The 14,380-nt window shown below is 48.7% G+C and overlaps 8 non-coding genes across 8 annotated transcripts; all 8 read left to right on the top strand.

The window, feature by feature from the left end:
• Window positions 1-1,627: 1,627 nt before the first annotated feature.
• TRNAV-CAC (transfer RNA valine (anticodon CAC)) lies at window positions 1,628-1,700 on the top strand. The gene has a single exon. It is a non-coding gene; the product is annotated as a tRNA-Val (tRNA).
• Window positions 1,701-2,007: 307 nt separating this feature from the next.
• TRNAL-CAA (transfer RNA leucine (anticodon CAA)) lies at window positions 2,008-2,119 on the top strand. The gene is made up of 2 exons: window positions 2,008-2,045; window positions 2,074-2,119. It is a non-coding gene; the product is annotated as a tRNA-Leu (tRNA).
• A 3,081-nt stretch (window positions 2,120-5,200) lies between these two features.
• On the top strand, window positions 5,201-5,273 carry TRNAV-CAC (transfer RNA valine (anticodon CAC)). Its single transcript has one exon. It is a non-coding gene; the product is annotated as a tRNA-Val (tRNA).
• A 307-nt stretch (window positions 5,274-5,580) lies between these two features.
• Window positions 5,581-5,692, top strand: TRNAL-CAA (transfer RNA leucine (anticodon CAA)). The gene is made up of 2 exons: window positions 5,581-5,618; window positions 5,647-5,692. It is a non-coding gene; the product is annotated as a tRNA-Leu (tRNA).
• Window positions 5,693-8,783: 3,091 nt separating this feature from the next.
• TRNAV-CAC (transfer RNA valine (anticodon CAC)) lies at window positions 8,784-8,856 on the top strand. The gene has a single exon. It is a non-coding gene; the product is annotated as a tRNA-Val (tRNA).
• A 307-nt stretch (window positions 8,857-9,163) lies between these two features.
• TRNAL-CAA (transfer RNA leucine (anticodon CAA)) lies at window positions 9,164-9,275 on the top strand. The gene is made up of 2 exons: window positions 9,164-9,201; window positions 9,230-9,275. It is a non-coding gene; the product is annotated as a tRNA-Leu (tRNA).
• Window positions 9,276-12,366: 3,091 nt separating this feature from the next.
• Window positions 12,367-12,439, top strand: TRNAV-CAC (transfer RNA valine (anticodon CAC)). The gene has a single exon. It is a non-coding gene; the product is annotated as a tRNA-Val (tRNA).
• A 307-nt stretch (window positions 12,440-12,746) lies between these two features.
• On the top strand, window positions 12,747-12,858 carry TRNAL-CAA (transfer RNA leucine (anticodon CAA)). The gene is made up of 2 exons: window positions 12,747-12,784; window positions 12,813-12,858. It is a non-coding gene; the product is annotated as a tRNA-Leu (tRNA).
• The last annotated feature ends 1,522 nt before the right edge of the window (window positions 12,859-14,380 follow it).

Genomic DNA, 14,380 nt, shown 5'->3' with positions numbered 1-14,380 from the left:
TAGTGGTTATCATGCGCACCTCACATGCGAAAGGTCCCTGGTTCGAGCAGCTGGGCTTTTTCACAGTATTTGCATTTCCTGCCTCACCTGACAGGCAAGCTGAGATAAAAGAGACTGTGTCTATCCCTCACCATCGTGAGGTACTACGCTCCTGGGGCATCTGTCACAGCTCACCAAGAGGAGTTGCGCCAGCTTACGGCAGTCAGTTGCTCACTGTTTGACCTTTGCAATGAAGCCTGAGCCTACAGCATTCAAGCCAGCCAAGGAAGGAAGGTACGAGAGCGAAAATAGCTTTCCTGCCCTCACCAAGAACACACACCTTGAGCAAATAAAGTGCCAGACTTACAAGGTCCTATCGCCACCGGAGCATCACTTTTAGTGACGCCCCCGTGGCACTATGCACTGCGCGGTATTTACAAGATGGCGTTCAGCCACTTTTTGTGGCTTAACACCACCTTGTAAATACGGCCCCTTAGCACGCAGCGCGTTCCCTGGAAGGGGCGTGCAATGGGTGTTGTTGGGAGTGTGCCACAGCAACACCATAGCATTTTGATGCTGCTCCAGATTTAGGAGTTGGCGTAAATCTGCGTCAGCACCAAAATCCAACGCCATCCCAGGGGTGTCGTTAGAGTGGCGCACTGAGGAGAAATGTTTTCATTTCTCCTTGTTTTTGCTCTTTCTATGTGTGATGCATTCTGCAGCACACATAGAAGTAAGAGCAAATCACCATTGAAGATTTTTTTTTTGGGCAGGAAGGTGTCCCTTCCTGCACAAAAACAATTTCCCCCTCAACGCAGTCATCCTTGTACCATGGTGCAAGAACGGCTGCGTTGGCGCTCAGCAGCTAATTTAGAGCTGGCGCAGGGGGAAGCACAGGGGTGCGCTGTATTCTACTAAATACGGCGCTTCCCTGCATTTTGAAAATGACGGCGCGTGGGGCTTGCAAATTTGGCACAGCGTCGCGCTTAGTCATTTTCTTGTAAATCTGGGCCAAAATGTCTAAAGGATAGAGGCTTTTTATGTCATGTTCGATGAAGACCATGCAAATGACTCTAGTCGTACTGCAGAAGAGAGCACCATGTGCAGTTTCTTGCTTTGGGATGTAGTCTCCCACTCTCTGTCACCAACCCTCCGAGCAGGGTCGGAGCCGTTGCATTTCTGTGCCCAGGCTCGTTGGTCTAGGGGTATGATTCTCGCTTAGGGTGCGAGAGGTCCCAGGTTCAAATCCCGGACAAGCCCATTTTAGCGGAAAACAATCAAATCCTGCTCAAAATACACAACCCCTCAACATTTCTCATTCCACTCGAAGCATTGTTGCGCAAAACATATTTTTTGCCTCAGGCGAAAAATGGATTACAATGCCTTGGCTTCCTTCCTGCTTGCTCTCAGTGCGCCCTGTGTGATGATTTCACAGGCTCTCCTTCCTGGCATTTAGGCATCAGATATTTGTCTGTCTATGCCCGCAGCTGTGGGATTTTTCAGGACGTCTGAGTGTATGCATACTGGCTGACACCGCTGCAATTTTCACACTTACCCCTCGCATTCCGAGCAACTGCTGATAAAGTATAGAGGAAATCGTGCAAACATATGAGGGGAACTGTTCTCCTTCAGTCAAACCAGCAAGCTTGTTTCTGTAGTGTAGTGGTTATCACGTTCGCCTCACACGCGAAAGGTCCCCGGTTCGAGACCGGGCAGAAACACTTGGCAGCAGCAGCTTTTGTGTTTGCTCCCTAAAACCTCAGTCTCTCTCAATGCAGACTTAGACAGAAATGACCTTTAAAAACTTGTGACCTGTGTAAAACGTGCTTTACTATTGCAGGACGCTAAAAAGTTATCTGCATCCCTCGGTGGTCGTGCATGTGCATTGTTTCTTGTTCTGTTTTTTTTTTTTTTTCTTGGCCATGTTATATTGTGGGGCCTTTAAAGCTGTGACTTTGATAGGAACATTGCAAGCGGCAAAATCAACAAGTGCAGACTGAAGAGTCCGACCTGCACACTGTTTTGGCTGTCAGGATGGCCGAGTGGTCTAAGGCGCCAGACTCAAGAGAGCTTGATCTTCAGTGAAGCTGAGCCTTCTGGTCTCTTCATGGAGGCGTGGGTTCAAATCCCACTTCTGACAGGTGTATTTTCTTCCCTTAAATCTTGCTCTGCTTGCAGAGCCAGCTCCTCACACCACTATCTTTGGAAGCTGCTGTGGCATGTGAGGAGAAATCCACCAACCCATCGGCTGGGCCCTCAATCAAAATTCTGTGTATTACTGGAAGGGACGTCTCAGGCACACCTTCTGTTAGAGCTGCACTTTATGACAGTAACTACCATGCTGGTTTCTACTTAAGCAGTTGATTCTATCGTTTGAAGTGAGGCTCTCCTGCCACCTTTTGGGCAAAGAAGACACTGCCCCTGCAACAACACAGGCAGACAAGCTCAAACTAGGTTTCTTGGTTAGGTGGGCGGAGCATATTGGCAATGGTGCCTCCTCGTGACTTGCAATTTACATGAAGAAGACAGAGAGGCAGCTGGGAGTAGGCAGTACCCATGAACCCCTGAACACTGTCTTGCGACTAGCACACAATTCTGAAATGAGGCGGGGGAAAGGAGGTGATTTCCCCATCAAGGGCCATTCCGGGAAATCAGCCACCCTGCGTCTCCCAGGTGAGTGTTTCAGGCCTATGAGCCACTAATATAAATCTCGCCTGATCGAGCGCTGATCGAGCAAGTGTGCTTGAATCCAAGAGGCATGCTCCTCTGGCTCAAGAGCTAGCAGGCCCTTCAGTGCTTCTGGTTGGGAAGTCTAAGGTGCAAGGGTCCATGACTTGCAGCGGGTTACAACTACCAGAAAGGGTCTGCTTTTCACATCAGTGCCCTAGTTCAGCTCATTGGCACAGGGCATTTTGACTACCTCTTGCCTTGCTAGAGACAAACAAAAAATCCTTGACAGAAAACATCAATTGCTATGGCACGCTTAGAGAGAGAGAGCCTCCAAATGGCCCTGCTTTTCGGAAAGACGCTTCAGAAGATGTTTCAAATGACTATGCAGCGGCAGTCTAGTTGGTATAGGGATATGATTCTCGCTTCGGGTGTGAGAGGACCTCGGTTCAAATCCCAGACAAACCCCTACCTTTATAGGTTCAGTCTGTGTTTTAAACAGGAGTATTTCTGCTTTTCACTCTTGTAAGATGTCATGTTGCAATGCAATACATGCTTTATACTGGCGTCGAGACGGTTCAGCATCATGAAGGTATGCGAGATTTCTTTGCAACTGCTTTTCTGTGCTGGAGCAGCAGTGCTCGTAGGAACATTAAATGCACAGTGCTTCTCCATGGTAATTTCGGGTCCAGTTCTGAAATCACCTCTTGGAATGAAAGTGATCCCAGTTCCTTTCTTCCAAGGGAAGAGATCGTGTTCCGGAAGGCTCAGCTTTGAGCGTCATGAACATTGGCCCTCATCCTTGCATCCCAGTCCAATGCATAGCCACATAAAGCAAGCAGGTGTGTCTGTTTCCATAGTGTGGTGGTTCCAGTACAATGCATAGCCACATGAAGCAAGCTGGCAAGTGTGTCTGTTTGTCTAGTGTAGTGGTTATCATGCGCACCTCACATGCGAAAGGTCCCTGGTTCGAGACGCTGGGCTTTTTCACAGTATTTGCATTTCCTGCCTCACCTGACAGGCAAGCTGAGATAAAAGAGACTGTGTCTATCCCTCACCATCGTGAGGTACTACGCTCCTGGGGCATCTGTCACAGCTCACCAAGAGGAGTTGCGCCAGCTTACGGCAGTCAGTTGCTCACTGTTTGACCTTTGCAATGAAGCCTGAGCCTACAGCATTCAAGCCAGCCAAGGAAGGAAGGTACGAGAGCGAAAATAGCTTTCCTGCCCTCACCAAGAACACACACCTTGAGCAAATAAAGTGCCAGACTTACAAGGCCCTATCGCCACCGGAGCATCACTTTTAGTGACGCCCCGGTGGCACTATGCACTGCGCGGTATTTACAAGATGGCGTTCAGCCACTTTTTGTGGCTTAACACCACCTTGTAAATACGGCCCCTTAGCACGCAGCGCGTTCCCTGGAAGGGGCGTGCAATGGGTGTTGTTGGGAGTGTGCCACAGCAACACCATAGCATTTTGATACTGCTCCAGATTTAGGAGTTGGCGTAAATCTGCGTCAGCACCAAAATCCAACGCCATCCCAGGGGTGTCGTTAGAGTGGCGCACTGAGGAGAAATGTTTTCATTTCTCCTTGTTTTTGCTCTTTCTATGTGTGATGCATTCTGCAGCACACATAGAAGTAAGAGCAAATCACCATTGAAGATTTTTTTTTTGGGCAGGAAGGTGTCCCTTCCTGCACAAAAACAATTTCCCCCTCAACGCAGTCATCCTTGTACCATGGTGCAAGAACGGCTGCGTTGGCGCTCAGCAGCTAATTTAGAGCTGGCGCAGGGGGAAGCACAGGGGTGCGCTGTATTCTACTAAATACGGCGCTTCCCTGCATTTTGAAAATGACGGCGCGTGGGGCTTGCAAATTTGGCACAGCGTCGCGCTTAGTCATTTTCTTGTAAATCTGGGCCAAAATGTCTAAAGGATAGAGGCTTTTTATGTCATGTTCGATGAAGACCATGCAAATGACTCTAGTCGTACTGCAGAAGAGAGCACCATGTGCAGTTTCTTGCTTTGGGATGTAGTCTCCCACTCTCTGTCACCAACCCTCCGAGCAGGGTCGGAGCCATTGCATTTCTGTGCACAGGCTCGTTGGTCTAGGGGTATGATTCTCGCTTAGGGTGCGAGAGGTCCCAGGTTCAAATCCCGGACAAGCCCATTTTAGCGGAAAACAATCAAATCCTGCTCAAAATACACAACCCCTCAACATTTCTCATTCCACTCGAAGCATTGTTGCGCAAAACATATTTTTTGCCTCAGGCGAAAAATGGATTACAATGCCTTGGCTTCCTTCCTGCTTGCTCTCAGTGCGCCCTGTGTGATGATTTCACAGGCTCTCCTTCCTGGCATTTAGGCATCAGATATTTGTCTGTCTCTGCCCGCAGCTGTGGGATTTTTCAGGACGTCTGAGTGTATGCATGCTGGCTGACACCGCTGCAATTTTCACACTTACCCCTCGCATTCCAAGCAACTGCTGATAAAGTGTAGAGGAAATCGTGCAAACATATGAGGGGAACTGTGCTCCTTCAGTCAAACCAGCAAGCTTGTTTCTGTAGTGTAGTGGTTATCACGTTCGCCTCACACGCGAAAGGTCCCCGGTTCGAGACCGGGCAGAAACACTTGGCAGCAGTAGCTTTTGTGTTTGCTCCCTAAAACCTCAGGCTCTCTCAATGCACACTTAGACAGAAATGACCTTTAAAAACTTGTGACCTGTGTAAAACGTGCTTTACTATTGCAGGACGCTAAAAAGTTATCTGCATCCCTCGGTGGTCGTGCATGTGCATTGTTTCTTGTTCTGTTTTTTTTTTTTTTTCTTGGCCATGTTATATTGTGGGGCCTTTAAAGCTGTGACTTTGATAGGAACATTGCAAGCGGCAAAATCAACAAGTGCAGACTGAAGAGTCCGACCTGCACACTGTTTTGGCTGTCAGGATGGCCGAGTGGTCTAAGGCGCCAGACTCAAGAGAGCTTGATCTTCAGTGAAGCTGAGCCTTCTGGTCTCTTCATGGAGGCGTGGGTTCAAATCCCACTTCTGACAGGTGTATTTTCTTCCCTTAAATCTTGCTCTGCTTGCAGAGCCAGCTCCTCACACCACTATCTTTGGAAGCTGCTGTGGCATGTGAGGAGAAATCCACCAACCCATCGGCTGGGCCCTCAATCAAAATTCTGTGTATTACTGGAAGGGGCGTCTCAGGCACACCTTCTGTTAGAGCTGCACTTTATGACAGTAACTACCATGCTGGTTTCTACTTAAGCAGTTGATTCTATTGTTTGAAGTGAGGCTCTCCTGCCACCTTTTGGGCAAAGAAGACACTGCCCCTGCAACAACACAGGCAGACAAGCTCAAACTAGGTTTTTTGGTTAGGTGGGCGGAGCATATTGGCAATGGTGCCTCCTCGTGACTTGCAATTTACATGAAGAAGACAGAGAGGCAGCTGGGAGTAGGCAGTACCCATGAACCCCTGAACACTGTCTTGCGACTAGCACACAATTCTGAAATGAGGCGGGGGAAAGGAGGTGATTTCCCCATCAAGGGCCATTCCGGGAAATCAGCCACCCTGCGTCTCCCAGGTGAGTGTTTCAGGCCTATGAGCCACTAATATAAATCTCACCTGATCGAGCCTGATTGAGCGCTGATCAAGCAAGTGTGCTTGAATCCAAGAGGCATGCTCCTCTGGCTCAAGAGCTAGCAGGTCCTTCAGTGCTTCTGGTTGGGAAGTCTAAGGTGCAAGGGTCCATGACTTGCAGCGGGTTACAACTACCAGAAAGGGTCTGCTTTTCACATCAGTGCCCTAGTTCAGCTCACTGGCACAGGGCATTTTGACTACCTCTTGCCTTGCTAGAGACAAACAAAAAATCTTTGACAGAAAACATCAATTGCTATGGCACGCTTAGAGAGAGAGAGCCTCCAAATGGCCCTGCTTTTCGGAAAGACGCTTCAGAAGATGTTTCAAATGACTATGCAGCGGCAGTCTAGTTGGTATAGGGGTATGATTCTCGCTTCGGGTGTGAGAGGACCTCGGTTCAAATCCCAGACAAACCCCTACCTTTATAGGTTCAGTCTGTGTTTTAAACAGGAGTATTTCTGCTTTTCACTCTTGTAAGATGTCATGTTGCAATGCAATACATGCTTTATACTGGCGTCGAGACGGTTCAGCATCATGAAGGTATGCGAGATTTCTTTGCAACTGCTTTTCTGTGCTGGAGCAGCAGTGCTCGTAGGAACATTAAATGCACAGTGCTTCTCCATGGTAATTTCGGGTCCAGTTCTGAAATCACCTCTTGGAAAGAAAGTGATCCCAGTTCCTTTCTTCCAAGGGAAGAGATTGTGTTCCGGAAGGCTCAGCTTTGAGCGTCATGAACATTGGCCCTCATCCTTGCATCCCAGTCCAATGCATAGCCACATAAAGCAAGCAGGTGTGTCTGTTTCCATAGTGTGGTGGTTCCAGTACAATGCATAGCCACATGAAGCAAGCCGGCAAGTGTGTCTGTTTGTCTAGTGTAGTGGTTATCATGCGCACCTCACATGCGAAAGGTCCCTGGTTCGAGTCGCTGGGCTTTTTCACAGTATTTGCATTTCCTGCCTCACCTGACAGGCAAGCTGAGATAAAAGAGACTGTGTCTATCCCTCACCATCGTGAGGTACTACGCTCCTGGGGCATCTGTCACAGCTCACCAAGAGGAGTTGCGCCAGCTTACGGCAGTCAGTTGCTCACTGTTTGACCTTTGCAATGAAGCCTGAGCCTACAGCATTCAAGCCAGCCAAGGAAGGAAGGTACGAGAGCGAAAATAGCTTTCCTGCCCTCACCAAGAACACACACCTTGAGCAAATAAAGTGCCAGACTTACAAGGCCCTATCGCCACCGGAGCATCACTTTTAGTGACGCCCCGGTGGCACTATGCACTGCGCGGTATTTACAAGATGGCGTTCAGCCACTTTTTGTGGCTTAACACCACCTTGTAAATACGGCCCCTTAGCACGCAGCGCGTTCCCTGGAAGGGGCGTGCAATGGGTGTTGTTGGGAGTGTGCCACAGCAACACCATAGCATTTTGATGCTGCTCCAGATTTAGGAGTTGGCGTAAATCTGCGTCAGCACCAAAATCCAACGCCATCCCAGGGGTGTCGTTAGAGTGGCGCACTGAGGAGAAATGTTTTCATTTCTCCTTGTTTTTGCTCTTTCTATGTGTGATGCATTCTGCAGCACACATAGAAGTAAGAGCAAATCACCATTGAAGATTTTTTTTTTGGGCAGGAAGGTGTCCCTTCCTGCACAAAAACAATTTCCCCCTCAACGCAGTCATCCTTGTACCATGGTGCAAGAACGGCTGCGTTGGCGCTCAGCAGCTAATTTAGAGCTGGCGCAGGGGGAAGCACAGGGGTGCGCTGTATTCTACTAAATACGGCGCTTCCCTGCATTTTGAAAATGACGGCGCGTGGGGCTTGCAAATTTGGCACAGCGTCGCGCTTAGTCATTTTCTTGTAAATCTGGGCCAAAATGTCTAAAGGATAGAGGCTTTTTATGTCATGTTCGATGAAGACCATGCAAATGACTCTAGTCGTACTGCAGAAGAGAGCACCATGTGCAGTTTCTTGCTTTGGGATGTAGTCTCCCACTCTCTGTCACCAACCCTCCGAGCAGGGTCGGAGCCGTTGCATTTCTGTGCCCAGGCTCGTTGGTCTAGGGGTATGATTCTCGCTTAGGGTGCGAGAGGTCCCAGGTTCAAATCCCGGACAAGCCCATTTTAGCGGAAAACAATCAAATCCTGCTCAAAATACACAACCCCTCAACATTTCTCATTCCACTCGAAGCATTGTTGCGCAAAACATATTTTTTGCCTCAGGCGAAAAATGGATTACAATGCCTTGGCTTCCTTCCTGCTTGCTCTCAGTGCGCCCTGTGTGATGATTTCACAGGCTCTCCTTCCTGGCATTTAGGCATCAGATATTTGTCTGTCTCTGCCCGCAGCTGTGGGATTTTTCAGGACGTCTGAGTGTATGCATGCTGGCTGACACCGCTGCAATGTTCACACTTACCCCTCGCATTCCAAGCAACTGCTGATAAAGTATAGAGGAAATCGTGCAAACGTATGAGGGGAACTGTGCTCCTTCAGTCAAACCAGCAAGCTTGTTTCTGTAGTGTAGTGGTTATCACGTTCGCCTCACACGCGAAAGGTCCCCGGTTCGAGACCGGGCAGAAACACTTGGCAGCAGCAGCTTTTGTGTTTGCTCCCTAAAACCTCAGGCTCTCTCAATGCACACTTAGACAGAAATGACCTTTAAAAACTTGTGACCTGTGTAAAACGTGCTTTACTATTGCAGGACGCTAAAAAGTTATCTGCATCCCTCGGTGGTCGTGCATGTGCATTGTTTCTTGTTCTGTTTTTTTTTTTTTTTCTTGGCCATGTTATATTGTGGGGCCTTTAAAGCTGTGACTTTGATAGGAACATTGCAAGCGGCAAAATCAACAAGTGCAGACTGAAGAGTCCGACCTGCACACTGTTTTGGCTGTCAGGATGGCCGAGTGGTCTAAGGCGCCAGACTCAAGAGAGCTTGATCTTCAGTGAAGCTGAGCCTTCTGGTCTCTTCATGGAGGCGTGGGTTCAAATCCCACTTCTGACAGGTGTATTTTCTTCCCTTAAATCTTGTTCTGCTTGCAGAGCCAGCTCCTCACACCACTATCTTTGGAAGCTGCTGTGGCATGTGAGGAGAAATCCACCAACCCATCGGCTGGGCCCTCAATCAAAATTCTGTGTATTACTGGAAGGGGCGTCTCAGGCACACCTTCTGTTAGAGCTGCACTTTATGACAGTAACTACCATGCTGGTTTCTACTTAAGCAGTTGATTCTATTGTTTGAAGTGAGGCTCTCCTGCCACCTTTTGGGCAAAGAAGACACTGCCCCTGCAACAACACAGGCAGACAAGCTCAAACTAGGTTTCTTGGTTAGGTGGGCGGAGCATATTGGCAATGGTGCCTCCTCGTGACTTGCAATTTACATGAAGAAGACAGAGAGGCAGCTGGGAGTAGGCAGTACCCATGAACCCCTGAACACTGTCTTGCGACTAGCACACAATTCTGAAATGAGGCGGGGGAAAGGAGGTGATTTCCCCATCAAGGGCCATTCCGGGAAATCAGCCACCCTGCGTCTCCCAGGTGAGTGTTTCAGGCCTATGAGCCACTAATATAAATCTCGCCTGATCGAGCCTGATTGAGCGCTGATCAAGCAAGTGTGCTTGAATCCAAGAGGCATGCTCCTCTGGCTCAAGAGCTAGCAGGCCCTTCAGTGCTTCTGGTTGGGAAGTCTAAGGTGCAAGGGTCCATGACTTGCAGCGGGTTACAACTACCAGAAAGGGTCTGCTTTTCACATCAGTGCCCTAGTTCAGCTCACTGGCACAGGGCATTTTGACTACCTCTTGCCTTGCTAGAGACAAACAAAAAATCCTTGACAGAAAACATCAATTGCTATGGCACGCTTAGAGAGAGAGAGCCTCCAAATGGCCCTGCTTTTCGGAAAGACGCTTCAGAAGATGTTTCAAATGACTATGCAGCGGCAGTCTAGTTGGTATAGGGGTATGATTCTCGCTTCGGGTGTGAGAGGACCTCGGTTCAAATCCCAGACAAACCCCTACCTTTATAGGTTCAGTCTGTGTTTTAAACAGGAGTATTTCTGCTTTTCACTCTTGTAAGATGTCATGTTGCAATGCAATACATGCTTTATACTGGCGTCGAGACGGTTCAGCATCATGAAGGTATGCGAGATTTCTTTGCAACTGCTTTTCTGTGCTGGAGCAGCAGTGCTCGTAGGAACATTAAATGCACAGTGCTTCTCCATGGTAATTTCGGGTCCAGTTCTGAAATCACCTCTTGGAATGAAAGTGATCCCAGTTCCTTTCTTCCAAGGGAAGAGATCGTGTTCCGGAAGGCTCAGCTTTGAGCGTCATGAACATTGGCCCTCATCCTTGCATCCCAGTCCAATGCATAGCCACATAAAGCAAGCAGGTGTGTCTGTTTCCATAGTGTGGTGGTTCCAGTACAATGCATAGCCACATGAAGCAAGCCGGCAAGTGTGTCTGTTTGTCTAGTGTAGTGGTTATCATGCGCACCTCACATGCGAAAGGTCCCTGGTTCGAGACGCTGGGCTTTTTCACAGTATTTGCATTTCCTGCCTCACCTGACAGGCAAGCTGAGATAAAAGAGACTGTGTCTATCCCTCACCATCGTGAGGTACTACGCTCCTGGGGCATCTGTCACAGCTCACCAAGAGGAGTTGCGCCAGCTTACGGCAGTCAGTTGCTCACTGTTTGACCTTTGCAATGAAGCCTGAGCCTACAGCATTCAAGCCAGCCAAGGAAGGAAGGTACGAGAGCGAAAATAGCTTTCCTGCCCTCACCAAGAACACACACCTTGAGCAAATAAAGTGCCAGACTTACAAGGTCCTATCGCCACCGGAGCATCACTTTTAGTGACGCCCCCGTGGCACTATGCACTGCGCGGTATTTACAAGATGGCGTTCAGCCACTTTTTGTGGCTTAACACCACCTTGTAAATACGGCCCCTTAGCACGCAGCGCGTTCCCTGGAAGGGGCGTGCAATGGGTGTTGTTGGGAGTGTGCCACAGCAACACCATAGCATTTTGATGCTGCTCCAGATTTAGGAGTTGGCGTAAATCTGCGTCAGCACCAAAATCCAACGCCATCCCAGGGGTGTCGTTAGAGTGGCGCACTGAGGAGAAATGTTTTCATTTCTCCTTGTTTTTGCTCTTTCTATGTGTGATGCATTCTGCAGCACACATAGAAGTAAGAGCAAATCACCATTGAAGATTTTTTTTTTGGGCAGGAAGGTGTCCCTTCCTGCACAAAAACAATTTCCCCCTCAACGCAGTCATCCTTGTACCATGGTGCAAGAACGGCTGCGTTGGCGCTCAGCAGCTAATTTAGAGCTGGCGCAGGGGGAAGCACAGGGGTGCGCTGTATTCTACTAAATACGGCGCTTCCCTGCATTTTGAAAATGACGGCGCGTGGGGCTTGCAAATTTGGCACAGCGTCGCGCTTAGTCATTTTCTTGTAAATCTGGGCCAAAATGTCTAAAGGATAGAGGCTTTTTATGTCATGTTCGATGAAGACCATGCAAATGACTCTAGTCGTACTGCAGAAGAGAGCACCATGTGCAGTTTCTTGCTTTGGGATGTAGTCTCCCACTCTCTGTCACCAACCCTCCGAGCAGGGTCGGAGCCGTTGCATTTCTGTGCCCAGGCTCGTTGGTCTAGGGGTATGATTCTCGCTTAGGGTGCGAGAGGTCCCAGGTTCAAATCCCGGACAAGCCCATTTTAGCGGAAAACAATCAAATCCTGCTCAAAATACACAACCCCTCAACATTTCTCATTCCACTCGAAGCATTGTTGCGCAAAACATATTTTTTGCCTCAGGCGAAAAATGGATTACAATGCCTTGGCTTCCTTCCTGCTTGCTCTCAGTGCGCCCTGTGTGATGATTTCACAGGCTCTCCTTCCTGGCATTTAGGCATCAGATATTTGTCTGTCTATGCCCGCAGCTGTGGGATTTTTCAGGACGTCTGAGTGTATGCATGCTGGCTGACACCGCTGCAATTTTCACACTTACCCCTCGCATTCCGAGCAACTGCTGATAAAGTATAGAGGAAATCGTGCAAGCATATGAGGGGAACTGTTCTCCTTCAGTCAAACCAGCAAGCTTGTTTCTGTAGTGTAGTGGTTATCACGTTCGCCTCACACGCGAAAGGTCCCCGGTTCGAGACCGGGCAGAAACACTTGGCAGCAGCAGCTTTTGTGTTTGCTCCCTAAAACCTCAGGCTCTCTCAATGCACACTTAGACAGAAATGACCTTTAAAAACTTGTGACCTGTGTAAAACGTGCTTTACTATTGCAGGACGCTAAAAAGTTATCTGCATCCCTCGGTGGTCGTGCATGTGCATTGTTTCTTGTTCTGTTTTTTTTTTTTTTTCTTGGCCATGTTATATTGTGGGGCCTTTAAAGCTGTGACTTTGATAGGAACATTGCAAGCGGCAAAATCAACAAGTGCAGACTGAAGAGTCCGACCTGCACACTGTTTTGGCTGTCAGGATGGCCGAGTGGTCTAAGGCGCCAGACTCAAGAGAGCTTGATCTTCAGTGAAGCTGAGCCTTCTGGTCTCTTCATGGAGGCGTGGGTTCAAATCCCACTTCTGACAGGTGTATTTTCTTCCCTTAAATCTTGCTCTGCTTGCAGAGCCAGCTCCTCACACCACTATCTTTGGAAGCTGCTGTGGCATGTGAGGAGAAATCCACCAACCCATCGGCTGGGCCCTCAATCAAAATTCTGTGTATTACTGGAAGGGACGTCTCAGGCACACCTTCTGTTAGAGCTGCACTTTATGACAGTAACTACCATGCTGGTTTCTACTTAAGCAGTTGATTCTATCGTTTGAAGTGAGGCTCTCCTGCCACCTTTTGGGCAAAGAAGACACTGCCCCTGCAACAACACAGGCAGACAAGCTCAAACTAGGTTTCTTGGTTAGGTGGGCGGAGCATATTGGCAATGGTGCCTCCTCGTGACTTGCAATTTACATGAAGAAGACAGAGAGGCAGCTGGGAGTAGGCAGTACCCATGAACCCCTGAACACTGTCTTGCGACTAGCACACAATTCTGAAATGAGGCGGGGGAAAGGAGGTGATTTCCCCATCAAGGGCCATTCCGGGAAATCAGCCACCCTGCGTCTCCCAGGTGAGTGTTTCAGGCCTATGAGCCACTAATATAAATCTCGCCTGATCGAGCGCTGATCGAGCAAGTGTGCTTGAATCCAAGAGGCATGCTCCTCTGGCTCAAGAGCTAGCAGGCCCTTCAGTGCTTGTGGTTGGGAAGTCTAAGGTGCAAGGGTCCATGACTTGCAGCGGGTTACAACTACCAGAAAGGGTCTGCTTTTCACATCAGTGCCCTAGTTCAGCTCACTGGCACAGGGCATTTTGACTACCTCTTGCCTTGCTAGAGACAAACAAAAAATCCTTGACAGAAAACATCAATTGCTATGGCACGCTTAGAGAGAGAGAGCCTCCAAATGGCCCTGCTTTTCGGAAAGACGCTTCAGAAGATGTTTCAAATGACTGTGCAGCGGCAGTCTAGTTGGTATAGGGGTATGATTCTCGCTTCGGGTGTGAGAGGACCTCGGTTCAAATCCCAGACAAACCCCTACCTTTATAGGTTCAGTCTGTGTTTTAAACAGGAGTATTTCTGCTTTTCACTCTTGTAAGATGTCATGTTGCAATGCAATACATGCTTTATACTGGCGTCGAGACGGTTCAGCATCATGAAGGTATGCGAGATTTCTTTGCAACTGCTTTTCTGTGCTGGAGCAGCAGTGCTCGTAGGAACATTAAATGCACAGTGCTTCTCCATGGTAATTTCGGGTCCAGTTCTGAAATCACCTCTTGGAATGAAAGTGATCCCAGTTCCTTTCTTCCAAGGGAAGAGATCGTGTTCCGGAAGGCTCAGCTTTGAGCGTCATGAACATTGGCCCTCATCCTTGCATCCCAGTCCAATGCATAGCCACATAAAGCAAGCAGGTGTGTCTGTTTCCATAGTGTGGTGGTTCCAGTACAATGCATAGCCACATGAAGCAAGCTGGCAAGTGTGTCTGTTTGTCTAGTGTAGTGGTTATCATGCGCACCTCACATGCGAAAGGTCCCTGGTTCGAGACGCTGGGCTTTTTCACAGTA

Source organism: Pleurodeles waltl, chromosome 10 (assembly GCF_031143425.1).
Source record: "Pleurodeles waltl isolate 20211129_DDA chromosome 10, aPleWal1.hap1.20221129, whole genome shotgun sequence".
Taxonomy (NCBI): domain Eukaryota; kingdom Metazoa; phylum Chordata; class Amphibia; order Caudata; family Salamandridae; genus Pleurodeles; species Pleurodeles waltl.
Note: the sequence above shows the minus strand (reverse complement) of the source record. Positions and strands in the feature narration are given on the sequence as shown.